Here is a 15,516-nt window from a genome sequence, read left to right on the forward strand (position 1 = left end):
GCAGGGTAATGTTAACTTTGAAGAGGAAGCCTGTGCACCCTCTACTAAGGATGTGCCTCCCTAGGCCATCACTGACCTACCGCCGAATCAGTTTGCGCTGGAAGAAGCAAACGGGGCAGAAATGGCAGAGCTGCTAATTCTGGTGTTCCCTGGTGAATGCCAATCGAGCTGCATGGTTTGTGGCTGTGATCACAGGTCCCAGTACAGAATGTCAGGCCCTCATATCACCCTCATGGAGACGGTTTCTGCCAGAGTAATTGGAAATATACATACCAGAAGCCCAGTGGAGATCATTTTATAGATCTTTGGCAGTGCTTCTTCTCTGTTCTCTATGCTTGGTGTTATTTTCAACATCTTAAGTAATACTGTATATATGTAAATTATAGTGCAGAGAACCACTTCTCCAGTCCTGTATGCTGTGTGTAATTCCCAGTAACTGCTGCTATACCATAAATACTGACACTAGACAGTAACACCTTTTGCTGGTTGTAACTAGAGATGAGCGAACATCGTGGCTCCTTCCTTATTCGGCAAGCTATAGGGCTTACCGCCCAACACACAGTCTCTCCATGCATGTGTTGTGATTGTCCCACAGCCTCGACACAGGCAGGTGCGGTGCCGAACAGCTGATCATCGGGAGTGATCCAGGTATCCAGGTTCCCTCGGCAGCTTCTTCAGTAAGCGCTATAGCTTGCCGATTAAGGAGGGAGACGATGATGTTCGCTCATCTCTAGTTGTAACATAAACACTACACACTAAAGGCTTGCTCTCATCTGCATAAAAAATATTCCCCCAATGTTGATCCAGAAAAGTAGAATGAGTTTCATGCAAGTACAATGCGATTTTTCTCAACTAGCATCTGCATGACATCTGTATGACATGCGCAGACAATCCGTATGCAATGCGTTTTTAACATCAGCTTTTACATACTGTAATTCTCTGTCATTTAAAGATAGTTTACTAAACCAATAAAGCAATCTTATATACAGATATAAATAGCTAGATAGATAGAAGACTGGGATCATCGTGGGACCTACATATGGACTTTGGTTTCGTGGAGTCGGAGCCCATTTTGGTGGAGTCAGAGTCGGTGTCATGGAAATAGAGGAGGCCGAGGTTTGGCTTACCGACGCCACAGCCCTGCTGATAGAAACCTCTCCATTACTAACCCTTGGGCTTGATGTCAGCAGACATTATATAGCTGACATGAACCCCAAAAACATTACCCAAATTGCCACCAGACCAGGGCAATCGAGAAGAGCCAAAGCTAATAGCCAGAATAAGACTGGGAAGAGGACAATATCCATGGACCTTTCCAGCCTATTTATATCAGTCCGCAGGTGTCTGCTTAACCTTTGCTGGTTATTAAAAATAGGGTGGACAACTTAACTTAACCTTGGACTCATGCAGACGTCCATGAAAATTAGTCTGCTGTCAGACCTGTAGCCAGTATGTGCATTAGCAGTTCTTGGGAGGACTGATTTGCACAAATGTGTGCCTGAGCCCTTGGGCAGACTAATTTCAGCCAGCTAAACAAGCGCTGATCATCTATATAAAAGTCAGTCACAACTCATTTACTAGACTGTTTACACAAGTCAATGAACAACGATGTGAGCAGAACGACTATTAATAAACCGTTATGTCCCTATATACAGTATCATATTATTGGCTGCACAATCCTTGTTTACTTGAGGCCATGTGCTGCCGAAAATTATGATTTTTATGGCAGCATAAAAGATCCAGTCACCCAATGAATGAGCATTTTGCTTGTTTGGATGATAGCAGGTATGTTTATAGTCAGGAACGAGGGTTCTAATACTCATTTTGCAACTATCAGACCGCCGAGACCCGAACCAACCACTCAGCTCATCAAAATGGGCCTTTACTGTGTCTTGTCCTATATGCTGGGTGCATTTTCAATCTGCTCTTATTTTTTTCTGTACTCTGTAGTGCTATTATATTACATGCACTGTGCAAAAAGTTTGCTCAGTCTTTCCTGCCACCAGAAGTTTGAATTCATTTTAGGTGTTTGTGATTCAAGACCATTTTAAGGACATGGTATGGGGACGTGGTCTTTATTTTGACCATCCATGAATTTTGGTCTGGTTGTATAGAAAAAAAAAAATCGAAAAGCTGGTTTCAACCTTGTTGTCTAGATTCTTGCATGAGAAAGGCTCAGTTAGGAGCTGGAATATTAGTGTTTCCATGTGGTGAAAAAAAACTGGGAGCAAATTTTTTTTTTTACTACTTTGAAAATGAAGTCTGTGAGTTGCTGAGTCTTTTATGTTCTCTTCTCCGGGTAATTTAAATGCAGCACATACTGTTTTATCATTTATTTTTAGACAAAGTGCTAAACGGACAGTTTGGAGAGGGGAATGTTTAGAATGCTAAACTCCAGCAGTAAAACGACTTGCTGGTGGTTCAGTATACCTCCCAACTTGTGAAGAATACAAAGAGGAACGCGGCAAATTTACACCATGTATCTCTACGGACATGTATAATCTGCTTCTGGATTTGCTGCCTGCGATACAGGCCAAGATTACCAAATTCTCCCATGTTTATCATTGTGGACTGTGGCTCCTAGATAGAGCTACAGCTTACCAACAGGGATCCTGGGGATGGAGAAAAAAGTGAATAATATGATTTAGATTATGCACTGAGCAGAGAGAAGTGTCCCCGCCCCCGAGGAAGAGGAGCTACAAAGTGATGAAGACATTGGAAAAAGATGAGTATCAGAATTTGGGACAAAGCTTTGATGTTGCGGGACTGACCCTCAAATCGGAACAGTCCTGCTGAATCCAGGATGGTTGGAAGCTATGGGTTAATTTCCCTAAAATCTAGTGATAAATTTAATGCTTTGGACAATTTTGGAATGGGTAACCTTCTGACTCCATAACTTGGCTGAGTGTGTGCGGCCCTTGAGAGACCGTTTCTGTAGCTCTCTATGTACCGTTACTCATGAAGTGATTTCATCAGATAGCTTGAACTCAACTGCAGTAGGCATGCGTGAAGATTCCAGAAGAAGGCTTATTTTCCAGATGGATTCTTGTAGTATTATGCACAATTACGGTATGTAAAAAAAACTTATTCTGACCTAGAGATGCAGACACGTGTGCTTCTTAACATGGCTGACATACAGAATGAGGAAGAAGAAGCGAGGGGATACTGACCTCAGAACTACGTCAGAGTCACATGGAGAGAAACAGGGCAATCTCTAAAAGGGATGATAATACAATACTGTCTGTATGGTTTCTAAATCATGGGACATGACAGGTGATACACAGAAATAAAGAATTAGGATTCTATGAGAGGCCTCAAATAAGAGGAGGATTAGATTGATTTATGGCTTTATCTGTGGTGGGTGGTATGTGCCTGGGGAGGCTCGAGTAGAAGCTTGCACAATAACCATCTATCGAGACCCCACTCCCCAGCAGTGTCATCAAAGTATAATATGACATGCCGCAGCACAGATCAACGTGTCTACAAATAGAGAGCCCAGAGATAGGATCTGTGCTAGAAAAATGTTTTATGAGCAAGAAAAAGAAGATGCCTTCAGAGAGCAAACAGTAGGTACAATAACAAGCATCACCACCCTGCAGCATCGGGCTGATTGACAAGGACATAGCAACAAATTTGCAGGCCATGGCACAGAAGAGCCGCGCGTAAATAATCCGCTACCAATGAGAATGTGTGCATGCCACTGGAATTCTAATGGAGATAAACTCCACAATGCACTAAAAGATGGAACAACAAAACCATGAAAACCCTGCAAGTCAGGTCTGAATGGACAATTTCTACTCCAAAATTCTCTAAATGTTTGCTTTGTCACGGAGCAATATCTGCAACGAATCAAGTAACAAGTGAAATGTCATTTTATTTTTGATGCATGCTATTTTTTGCACAATAGTTTAGTTCATGTTTTTGTTAAAACCAATAAATACACACTTTCGGCTAATATGTTTCTGCAAAGCAATAGTGTCTACTGTCCAATCAATGATCTAACGTGTTACAAAATAACTACTCCCAGCTGTCACAGCTGGTCAAATTCTGCTTTCTGCGGTGATAGTTGAATATTTGCAGCCCGAAAAATGTTCCCCAAATTTCCATTCCTTTTCAAAAATTCCTTTTACTAATTTGATAAATATTTACAAATATCTTGCTAGAGGAGAACACCCCTATTATAAGGGCAGGTGCAGACGAATATACACTGCTCAAAAAAAATAAAGGGAACACTTAAACAACAGAATATAACTCCAAGTAAATCAAACTTCTGTGAAATCAAACTGTCCACTTAGGAAGCAACACTGATTGAAAATCAATTTCACATGCTGTTGTGCAAATGGAATAGACAACAGATGGTAATTATTGGCAATTATCAAGACACCCTCAGTAAAGGAGTGGTTCGCAGATGGGGACCACAGACCACATCTCAGGACCAATGCTTTCTGGCTGATGTTTTCGTCACTTTTGAATGTTGGTTGTGCTTTCACACTAGTGGTAGCATGATATGGACTCTACAACCCACACAAGTGGCTCAGGTAGTGCAGCTCATCCAGGATGGCACATCAATGTGAGCTGTGGCAAGAAGGTTTGCTGTGTCTGTCAGCATAGTGTCCAGTGTTGTGAACACTTTTGACCTGACTTCTGAGTTTGGGTTCCCTCTGGTGGTTGCAGCGGGTAATGGAGCTGGTCGGGTTGACAGAAGTCAATCACCTGAAGAGGATGATTGGAGGTCAGGTTTTACAGACTGTGAAGATTTAAGTCAGCAAGCTTCCCTCAGTTGTTGCTGGTGATTTGGTTTTCTTCCTGTGCATTTTGAAGTCCGCTTGCCCCCTGCTTGGTCCTGCATCGTTCAGATAAGTTATTTTTTTGCTGGAATCTTTTTGCATTTGATTCAGTTTTTGCCTTTCTCTGCTTTCTGCTTTGCTGTATGGGTTCAGCATTGTTCCCTGCTGGGACCAGTGCTGGACCGTGTTCCATATGCCCATATGCCACAGCTTATGTCAGTCTGTTCAGTATTGCTAGTCCCCTGTTATATCAGTATCTTTTGTTTTGCTTCCAATTCACACCAGAATGCTGATCTAGTGGGGGAGAGGTCGTGTGGCCTCAGTATTTTTGCATATCAGATGTGTTGGATTTTTCTTAGGGTTTTTTGCATGATTGCAGACAGTATCTTTCCTGTCCTGTTCTATCTAGAAAGTTTGGGCCCCATCATTTGCTTACTCTATTTTCTGCCTGTGTTTGTCCCTCATCTTGTCTCACCGGCAATATGTTTGGGGGCTATCTATTCCTTTGGTGTTCTACTCAGGGGCAGTTTAGCTTTCCCCTTTCTTGCTTTAGGCTTAGTTAACTCTTTGGCTGTGCTGAGGTGTCTAAGGCATCATAGGTACGTCCCATGGCTAATTCAATTTGTGTTGTTAGTTTTAAGGGTCTGCAATCCGCTTAGTTACCAACCTTTCTGGTTTTCTGGTTCCCCAGCTTATTCCCCGGCTATCCTCAGTGACCTAATCATAACAGTCCAGAGGCTGGAGGCGCTACCAGGAGACAGGCCAGTACACCAGGAGATGTGGAGGGGGCCATAGGAGGGCAGCAATCCAGCAGCAGGACTGCTACCTCAGCCTTTGTGCAAGGATGAACAGGAGGAGCACTGCCAGAGCCCTGCAAAATGACCTCCAGCAGGCCACAAATGTGCATGTGTTTGCACAAACGGTTAGAAACCAACTCCATGAGGGTGGACTGAGTGCCCGACGTCCACAGATGGGGGGGTGTGTTCACAGCCCAACACCGTGCAGGAGGCTTGGCATTTGCCACAGAACACCAGGATTGGCAAATTCGTCACTGGCGGCTTGTGATCTTCACAGATGAAAGTAGGTTCACACTGAGCACATGTGACAGGTGTGAAAGAGTCTGGAGACGCCATGGAGAGCGATCTGCTGCCTGTAATATCCTTCAGCATGACCGGTTTGGCAGTGGGTGTTGGGCTGTGAGTACAACCCCATCTGTGGACGTCAGGCACTCAGACCATCCTCATGGTGTCGGTTTCTAACCGTTTCTGCAGACACATGCACATTTGTGGCCTGCTGGAGGTCATTTTGCAGGGCTATGGCAGTGCTCCTCCTGTTCCTCCTTGCACAAAGGCTGAGGTAGCGATCCTGCTGTTGGGTTGTTGCCCTTCTACTGCCCCCTCCACGTCTCCTGGTGTACTGGCATGTCTCCTGGTAGCGCCTCTAGTCTCTGGACACTACACTGACAGACACAGCAAACCTTCTTGCCACAGCTCGCATTGATGTGCCATCCTGGATAAGCTGCACTACATGAGCCACTTGTGTGGGTTGTAGTCCATCTCATGCTACCACGAATGTGAAAGCGCAACCAACATTCAAAAGTGACGAAAACATCAGCCAGAAAGCATTGGTCCTGAGATGTGGTCTGTGATCCCCACCTGCAGAACCACTCCTTTATTGAAGGTGTCTTGATAATTGCTAATAATTTCCATCTGTTGTCTATTCCATTCGCACAACAGCATGTGAAATTGATTGTCAATCAGTGTTGCTTCCTAAGTGGACAGTTTGATTTCACAGAAGTTTAATTTACTTCTATTTACCGTATATTCTGTTGTTTAAGTGTTCCCTTTATTTTTTTGAGCAGTGTATTTTTGGTCTGAGGGAGACCCAACAAAACATTGCATCGCACACAGAACAATGTTGGTCTATGGGGCCGTGCACATGTCCAAAAAAAATTGCAGCATGCTCAGATTTGATCTGGTATTCGGATTGCACTCGGCCATGCAAGTCAATGAGTGTGCTGGAAACATCAGGCTGCACGTAGTAGATGACATCTGTGCGCAGTCAGATTTCAGCAGCCTGACAGAATGGAGAAGGTGGAAAAAAGTTTTCCTCCATCTTCTCCACATTTTACTGAATCGGATCGCAGTTCTAAAGGGCAAAGAAATATAAAATGTATTGCAGTACAAGAAAAGTGGATGACAAACAAATTTCATTCACACCCTGTGTAGAAATTCTGCACAGAATGTGCAAAAATTAACCTGCGGTGAAAATTTTAAACCTGGAGCATATCATTGTTTAACACTTTGCATTACATTGTTGCAAAATCCAATGCTGTAAAATCTACTCCAAATTCTCATACGGGGCACGTGCATGCGGCATTTTTTATAGGCTTATTCTGCTTGGAAGCACCTTACTAGTCACAGTTTAAACAACAGCAAAAAAAAAGACGATAGTGAGGCCACTTTATGAAAAAGACCTCTGGCTTTTTCTTGAAGAGGTCTTGCCTAGGAAATCCTTGGCAAGTCTACCAGTGTCTTGAAGATGCTGTGCGTACATACGCTTAAGGCTATGTGCACACGTATGCAGAAAATTTCTGCATAAAAACCGGATTCCTTCCCAGAAACCGTGCATTTTTTTCTGCGCGTTTTTTGCGCAAAAAACGCACGGTTTTTATGCGGGTTTTTTTCGTGCGGTTCCAGACACACAGAAAGAGCCAGAAATGCGGAAAAATCCGCGAAACTAATGAGCATGCTGCGTTTTTTCGCGGTAAAAAGTGCAAAATGAATGGGAAGCTTATTTTAAGCGTTTTTATAGGGGATTTATTGGCAAATCCGCGAAAAAACCCCGCGAAAAAAAAGCTACATGTGAACACAGCCTAATATATAGAGATTTTGGACTTTGTTGTGGACTTGTTCGGTTTTGTTCCTGTTTGGACATATCCTAAAGAATGTAAAAAAAAAACACACTCATTTGCTGAATCTTTTCCTACCAGAACTTAAAAAAAAATAGTTTTGAGTCTATCTAGGTTCTCTTATAGGAGCATTGCTCTCTGAGGTATCATGTATAACCTGAGGTGCTTTCAGGAACACAATATGGAGTAACAGGGACTCAGTGTGCCACCACAGAAGAACGTGGCAATGTCTTGTGCATAAAGTCTAAAGGGCCTGTCACACTAAGCGATATCGCTAGCAATATTGCTATAACGTCACTGGTTTTGTGATGCAGCAGCGATATTGCTAGCGATATCGCTATGTCTGATACTTACCTCCGACCGCTCCCCCGCTGGTTATCGCTGATCGCGCGAGAATGTCCTGGGCCGTTTCTCGTCGTCAGCTTCCTGCTGGGCTTTCTGTGGTGCCGACGAGCGACGCGTGGACGCGGGCGGGAGGACGTCAGGATCGCCTTGCCTGACAGGTCAGTAACGACCCCAGACCCCTGCTATGTCGCTGGTGAGATCTGCCTGTGTGGCAGCTCACTAGCGACCACTTAGCGATGCACCAGCGATCCATATCGTTGTCGGGATCGCTGGTGCATCGCTAAGTGTGACAGTACCCTAACATTCTATTTACAAGCAGCAGATTTGTTGTCCTATACACAGGAGCATTCACTCAGCTTGGCTATCATAACCCACCACCAGCCACGGTTCCCTAACACCCCTAACAATCAAGTCTCCGAGGCCCCCATACACAATACTGTAGACTGTTGACCGAACCCATCGACATATCTGGGCAATATCAGTTTAATGTATATGGGAGGTATAAGAACATCTGCTCAGTGATCTGTAGATCCCATGATGTCCTACTGCCAGTTGAGCATGAGATAAAGAGTCATTATAAGCTGTATATCAGTCTGTCTTACACACGTGTCTAAGGTAATAACCACAAACAGACTGTAATGGATCAGGGAAATTGTGGTTTGTGTAAATCAATGGAGAAGAGGAAGCACTTGAGTACTCTTGTGTTTCCCCCTTGGCAGTTTTTGCGTTCCTGATTTAGAGCTGGCAATTAGGACTAGAAATGGAAACGCTCTAGTGCTCAAGTGTTTTCCATTGGAAGCTTAACAAGTTGTAAGCACCTCACTTGGCAGCAGTTTGCAGTTGGCTCACATATCTTGCTCATTGCTGGATGATCCCAGATTTTTCATTTTCACAAGAATCTAGAATTTATCTTACAAATTTAAATAAATATTGCAAAGAAGATCTGTCAGCTCTAGAGATGGTGTGAATTGATATGACCTAGTTCATTGGTTACGTTTGTAATCTGTGGCCACTGAACAGGGAGAAGCACCTGTTACCTGACGGCATCTGCAGCTCTTCTTTTGACTGGCCGCCCTGAATCAGCATCACATTTATGTCATGCAGTAAAGGTTAATTATACAGCTGTGAGGTGATATTAATAGCCTGGGAAGCTCTACCCCCATCCCAGCCTAAAAACATCTGTCCTCAGCCATCGGCTTTCCCTCTGCTGGTTACAAAAATTGTGCAGGAGCCCAAACCATTTTTTTCAGAAAAATAGTCTTTTATTAATTAAATAGACGTACAGTAAGCTGCACACACTGTACTAATTGTATTTGCTACTCACATCTGTATATCTACCTATTCTATTTTTATTTACTGTATGTAATCCATCTCTTCCATCCTGTCGGCTCCTGCTGTGATTTTACTGTACATGGCACATTAATAGCCAGCTTTTATTCTATCTATGCAATATAAATACATTATAAATGTATAATAATAATAATATATTAATATATAAAGCTCAAGTGTGTGTATGTATGTATGTATGCATGAGTGTGTGTATGTCCGGGATTGGCATCCGAACCGTCGCAGCTACAGCAACAAAATCTGGCACAGTCACACGTCTGGACCCCGAGAGTGTCCTAGGCTATGTTGTGAGGCGAAATTTTAACCCAGCGCGTTCCAATTCATCAAACAATTTTGCCCCTATCTACATAATGGGGAAAGAGTGTGTGTGTGTCAAGCCCCGCCCCTCAATATGATGTCATAATGATTGCCATGGCGACGCTGATGTCATAGGTTGCAAGCCCCGCCGCTCACTATGATGTCATAATGGTTGACTATGGGATGGAGGATGTGTGATGGGTATATGGGCACTGGACTATGGGATGGAGGATATGTATGATGGGTATATGGGCACGGGACTATGGGATGGAGGATGTGTGATGGGTATATGGGCACTGGACTATGGGATGGAGGATATGTATGACGCGTATATGGCACGGGACTATGGGATGGAGGATATGTATGATGGGTATATGGGCATGGGACTATGGGATGGCGGATATGTATGATGGGTATATGGGCATGGGACTATGGGATGGAGGATGTGTGATGGGTATATGGGCACTCGACTATGGGATGGAGGATATGTATGTTGGGTATATGGGCATGGGACTATAGGATGGAGGATAATTATAATTTGCTATAACTAACCACAGTTAGTTACTATGCCCGGGCAGCGCCGGGCTCTTCAGCTAGTATATATATATGCACACACACACACACACACACACACACACATCTATTCTATGTTTATACATCTATTCTATTCTAACCTGACACTCTGTGATTATACTGTACGCGGTAGATGAATTGCAGGCTTTTAATCTATCTATTATATACATATAAATTGTAGTGCACCGGTATCCACACTGTGCAGTGATGAGGCAGTGACCCAGCAAAGTTCAAAGTGAAACGTGTTTTAACGTCCAACTCACAGAAAATACACAGCACACAATATCCTCCAGATCGCAGCCGGGAAACAAAACAGTCCACATCTGATACGGTTGCCGTGGACGACTGCACCGCGGTTTACGCTGAGGGATGCCAGGCCTTTTGGCTCTGCTTGGCCCTGTGTTCCTCAAACAGGTGGAGCTCTGCAGAGCCTTCTGCTCTGCACGCTTGGAAACCCAAACTGACACACCCAAACTGACACACCCAACCCTCTGCTTCAGGGGTTTTTACAAGGAACCTGTGGCCATAGGCCACATGGAAAACCCGGCCAGGAAGGAAACGGACTGCCCCACAACTATTCTGCAGTCCATTTCTAAAATTACAGCCCAGAACAGGTTTTCTTAAATCTACCTTGGACAAATAGCTTGCCCAAGACCAATACTTACTTTTATTTTGCATTGCAATCACAGCTATGCCTGTGACTGCAATGCACTCCCACAGCCTCAATACGCCTCTGTGCGCATCCTGAGGAGGCATATAGCACCCTCGCATATGACACCGGTCACTGCCTCACATACCCCTTCCTCTGTTCAAACTTGTAGGGTTGAACACTTGCCACCATACCGGGGGTCCATGACAAGGCATCCACATGTCCCTGTGACTTCCCCGCCCAATGTTCCACTGAAAAACTAAAGTTTTGTAGGGACCGGAACGATCGGGTGACTAGCGCACTCCTCTCCTTTGCGTTTCTCATCCATGCTTTTGTTACGAGACCAACCATCTCCCTGTTGTCTGTTGCAGAAGACACGCCCACTTTCCTGACTGACAGTAGATTTGGGCCAGTTTTGGATGGCCTCGACCTTGTTTTTCTGGGGTTTGCTAACCCCGCGGCCAACCCCATGACCTAAGTACTGGGCTTCTGGCACTCGGTACTGTTTCCTCTGTACCCTTACCCAGGGCTCAGTGACTGAGTCACGCTGGATCACAGAGGTCCACCCGTGTGTATGACCGGAGTTGCCTCCGTGACCAAACATTTCCGGTTCCTCCACTTTTTTTTTATATGTGTGTCTCTGTGTGAGACCCTGGAGCTTAGCTGTCCCGAACTTACTAGGGGACATTTCCAGCTGGGGGATCGGTAGGGGTCTCCTCGACCTCTCCTGCCAATACCTCAAGGGAAAATCTATCGGGGTTACACTCTGTCTATATGGCAGGTATCCCTGACTTGGGCTGTTGGGTTCTGCGCCCGGGACAACATTTACCTTGGGAGGGTTAACCCTGGTCTCCCATAGGGACCAAAACAGGGACAAGTCTCTTCCCAACACAGTCCCATATGGAAGGGTCTTCACCACTGCCAGCACATGTTTGATGTCTCCACATGGTGTGGAAAAAAAGCCTCCACGGTCAGGTACTTCTGGAGTTCCCCATGTACACTAATCACATCCACTTTCCTTCCTTTGAGGTTGTCCCCGGCAACAAGGGACCCATGGACTAGAGTCACTAAATTCCCTGAGTCCAAGAGAGCCTTCGTCTGGTACCCATTATCGAGTACCTGGCACAGTTGGGCTCCCCTGCCTGCAGTGCCTGTAGTGGCGAGTGAGATATAGCAAGCATACCCACAGTCTATGGGTTCAGCTGTCAGGGGGCAGTTGGCAGTCACATGTCCGGGCCCTTAACACCGCCAACACTTAAGAGCTACAGCACAACTATACCTTGGGGCTGCTTTAGGGGAAACAAGACTTTTGTCACCCTCACTTCAGGTTACCCCCTCAATACTGGCTCAGTCCTGGTTAGCCCCAACAGAGGGTTGTGCACTTTAACCCAAGCTCCTGGGCTGGCGAGGCCCTTTGTGACAGACGCAGTGGAGCAGTGTCCCATACAAAGTCCTGAGTGGCCGTATACCGCTCAACCAGTTCAACCAACTGGTCCAGAGTGCCCGGGTCCCCTTGCTCCGCCCAACGCTGTATGGCCGCTGGCAGAGCCCTCACCAGCTGGTTGACCACCACCCTCTCTACTTTGTGGGATGGTGTTAAGGACTCAGGCTGGAGCCATTTTTTTACCAGCTGCAGCAACTCATATGCCTGACACCTGGGGGGACAAGACTCCGCAAAGGACCACCGGTACACCCGCTGAGCCCGCACAGATGTATTAACCCACAGTCGAGCAAGGATCTCATCTCTCAGCTTCTCATAGTCCAGGCCATCCTCCCGACTGAAGTCCAGGTAGGACTTCTGGGCATCTCCTGTCAGGAAGGGGGACACCACTTCAGCCCACTGGAACACTGGCAAGCTCTCCCGCTCTGCAGTGCACTCAAACACCATGAGGAACGGTTCCATATCATCCTCCGGACTCATCTTCCTCGGCGCTGACTGGACTTTGTACCGGGCCTCAGCACAGATCGGGGTCACTGTTGAGGGTGCCTCTAGCAGGGCCACAATCTGCTGCAAGACCAGCTAATTTGTTTTCTTCTGCTGCTGATACAGTAGCTCCTGCTGCTGCCGCTGCAACTGCAGCACCTCTTGCTGCTGCCTCTGAAACTGTAGCTGCTTCTCCTATTGCTGCTGCTGAGTGAGGACCAACTGCTCCAAAGCTCCTCCATTTTCCCAGCAGACATGAGCTGTAGCGTTGCAGGCTCAATCACTGACATGCAGCATGCTTTGGGGTATGCCTCAGTTCACACTGCCCGCATTCTCCAACCATATATAGTGCGGTGGTATCCACAATGTGCAGTAATGAGGCAGTGAACCAGTAAAGTTTAAAGCAAAACGTGTTTTAATGTCCAACTCACAGAAAATACACAGCACGCGATATCCTTCGGATCGCAGCCAGGTAGCAAAACAGTCCATGTCCGAGATTGTGTGTGATATGGCCGACTGCACCGCAGTGTACGCTGAGGGGTGCCAGGCCTTTTGGCTCTGCTTGGCGCTGTGTTGCCTCACACAGGTGGAGCTCTGCAAAGCCTTCTGCTCTGCACGCTTGCAAATCCAATCTGACACACCCAACCTTCTACTTCAGGGGTTTTACTAGGAACCTGTAGCTGTAGGAAGTAAACGGACTGCCCCACTACCATTCTGTAGTCCGTTTAAAAAATAAAAGCCCAGAGCAGGTTTTCTTAAATCTGCCTTGGACAAATAGCTTGCCCAAGACCAACACTTACTTTTATTTTGCATTGCAGTCACAACTATGACTGTGACTGCAATGCACTCCCACGGCCACAATACGCCTCTGTGCGCATCCTGGGGGGACACATAGCGACCCCCCTCACATATGACACCGGTCACTGCCTCACACAATATATATATTGTGTGTGTGTGTTTTGACGAATATTTCCTTTGAAAACGATGTGTAAATGACATAGGGAATTGCTGTATGTAAAAACTGATGTTAAAATCGCATTGCAATCAGATAGCAATCGCACTACATTCGGATGTAAATCAGATACTAGGTGTGAAAAATTGGATTGTACTCGCATTACACTCTCATTACACTCATGCGACTCTCAGCAAGGAGAGTCGGAACGATTTTCTGTACGTTAAGTGTGAGGCCAGCCTGGCACTGCCGCTGGCACTCGGGACCAGAGTGTGCGGCTGCATATATTTCTATGCAGCTGAGCGCAGACAGTCCGAGTGCCAGCAGCAGTGCTGGGTATTGAGACAAGAGACTCATGCGAGTTTCTCACAAGTGTGAGCCCGGCCTTACACAAATTCTGTGCACGCGGTGGCACAAATTTTGGAAAAAGCAGCCATGTTTCTCTAATTGCAAACACTGCTTAGTTGATACGTAGCCACAAAATTGTAACCTTCAATAAGAGAACTAGAAAAAGCAAGAGTAAATAAAATAAATAAAATAATAAAATGCATGTTCCTTTACCACAGAATACACGGTATACGATTTCTTTCTGCAGCAAATACAAAGTGTGCAGAAGGTGAAATTTCACCACGAAAATCCAGCAAATTTGCTACATGCATGTGTTTTTATGATGTTGCTGGGTGACCCTATAATATTAACAGCATACAATCATTTTTAGCATTTACTGTCTAAGGCCAAGTTCACACGTTCAGTATTTGGTCAGTATTCCATCAGTATTTGAACTGAACAAATATGGAAAGCATAAATGTGGCTTAATAGGGAGTTTGTAACTCTTGTCTGTATTTTATGAGCTCCACTCAGCTGTTTTATGACCACAGACCACATCAAACTTGACCACAGCCCCCCAAAATGCCAATTAAACAGCATAAATATTTATATAGGGGACAGAGCCCCTATAAAAGTCACACCAGGGATATATAGTTTAACCTAACATCTTCTGAAAAATTTACTTTAATTTAACATGGAAATTAAGGTGTTTTTGTGCACCCTTGGTGTGGCCTATGGCTTAGTGCACGGTTACACTCTCTGATTTGCATATTAAAGCCAATCCTTTGTCTTGATTGATAGCGCTTTGTTGGTAAAGGTACCATCACACTTAGCGATGCACCAGCGATCCCAACAACGATATGACCTGGCCAGGATCGCTGGTGCACCGCCAAGCGGTCGCTAGTGAGCTGCCAAACAGGCAGATCTCACCAGCGACATAGAAGCGGTCGGGGGTCTCTACTTACCTGTCAGATGAGGCGATGAAGACGTCCTCCCGCCCGCGTCCACGCGTCAATCGTCGCCACAGCAGGAAGCTGACGATGAGAAACGGTTCAGGACGTTCTTGCGCGATCAGCGATAACCAGCGGGAGAGCCGGTCGGAGGTAAGTATCACACATAGCGATATCGCTAGCAATATCGCTGCTGCGTCACAAAACCAGTGACAGTTATAGCGATATTGCTAGCGATACCGCTATGTGTGACAGGCCCTTAAGAGTGAACGCTGTCTAGCATCTCATATGTCTGAGTTTGCACACTGACACTGGCGTAGTCTGGAGGTGCGCTCCAAGTGTCAGAACGGGTGCGCTCTGAAGCCTGGCACCTGTCCATCGGAGGACGACGCATCAATGCACTCGGAGCTGCAGTGAGCGAGGAGAGGGCATTGTGACATGTGACTGCCGTCTG

The 15,516-nt window shown here is 45.6% G+C and overlaps 1 protein-coding gene across 5 annotated transcripts in view; it reads right to left on the minus strand.

Annotated features, from left to right (window-relative positions):
* The window catches only part of NGEF (neuronal guanine nucleotide exchange factor), a 257,073-nt gene that overhangs the window by 125,714 nt on the left and 115,843 nt on the right, over nt 1–15,516 (minus strand). The gene's annotated exons all lie outside the window — the stretch shown is intronic.

This window comes from Dendrobates tinctorius, unplaced genomic scaffold (assembly GCF_039654945.1).
Source record: "Dendrobates tinctorius isolate UK_male_01 unplaced genomic scaffold, ASM3965494v1 ptg000069l, whole genome shotgun sequence".
NCBI classification, from domain to species: Eukaryota; Metazoa; Chordata; class Amphibia; order Anura; family Dendrobatidae; genus Dendrobates; species Dendrobates tinctorius.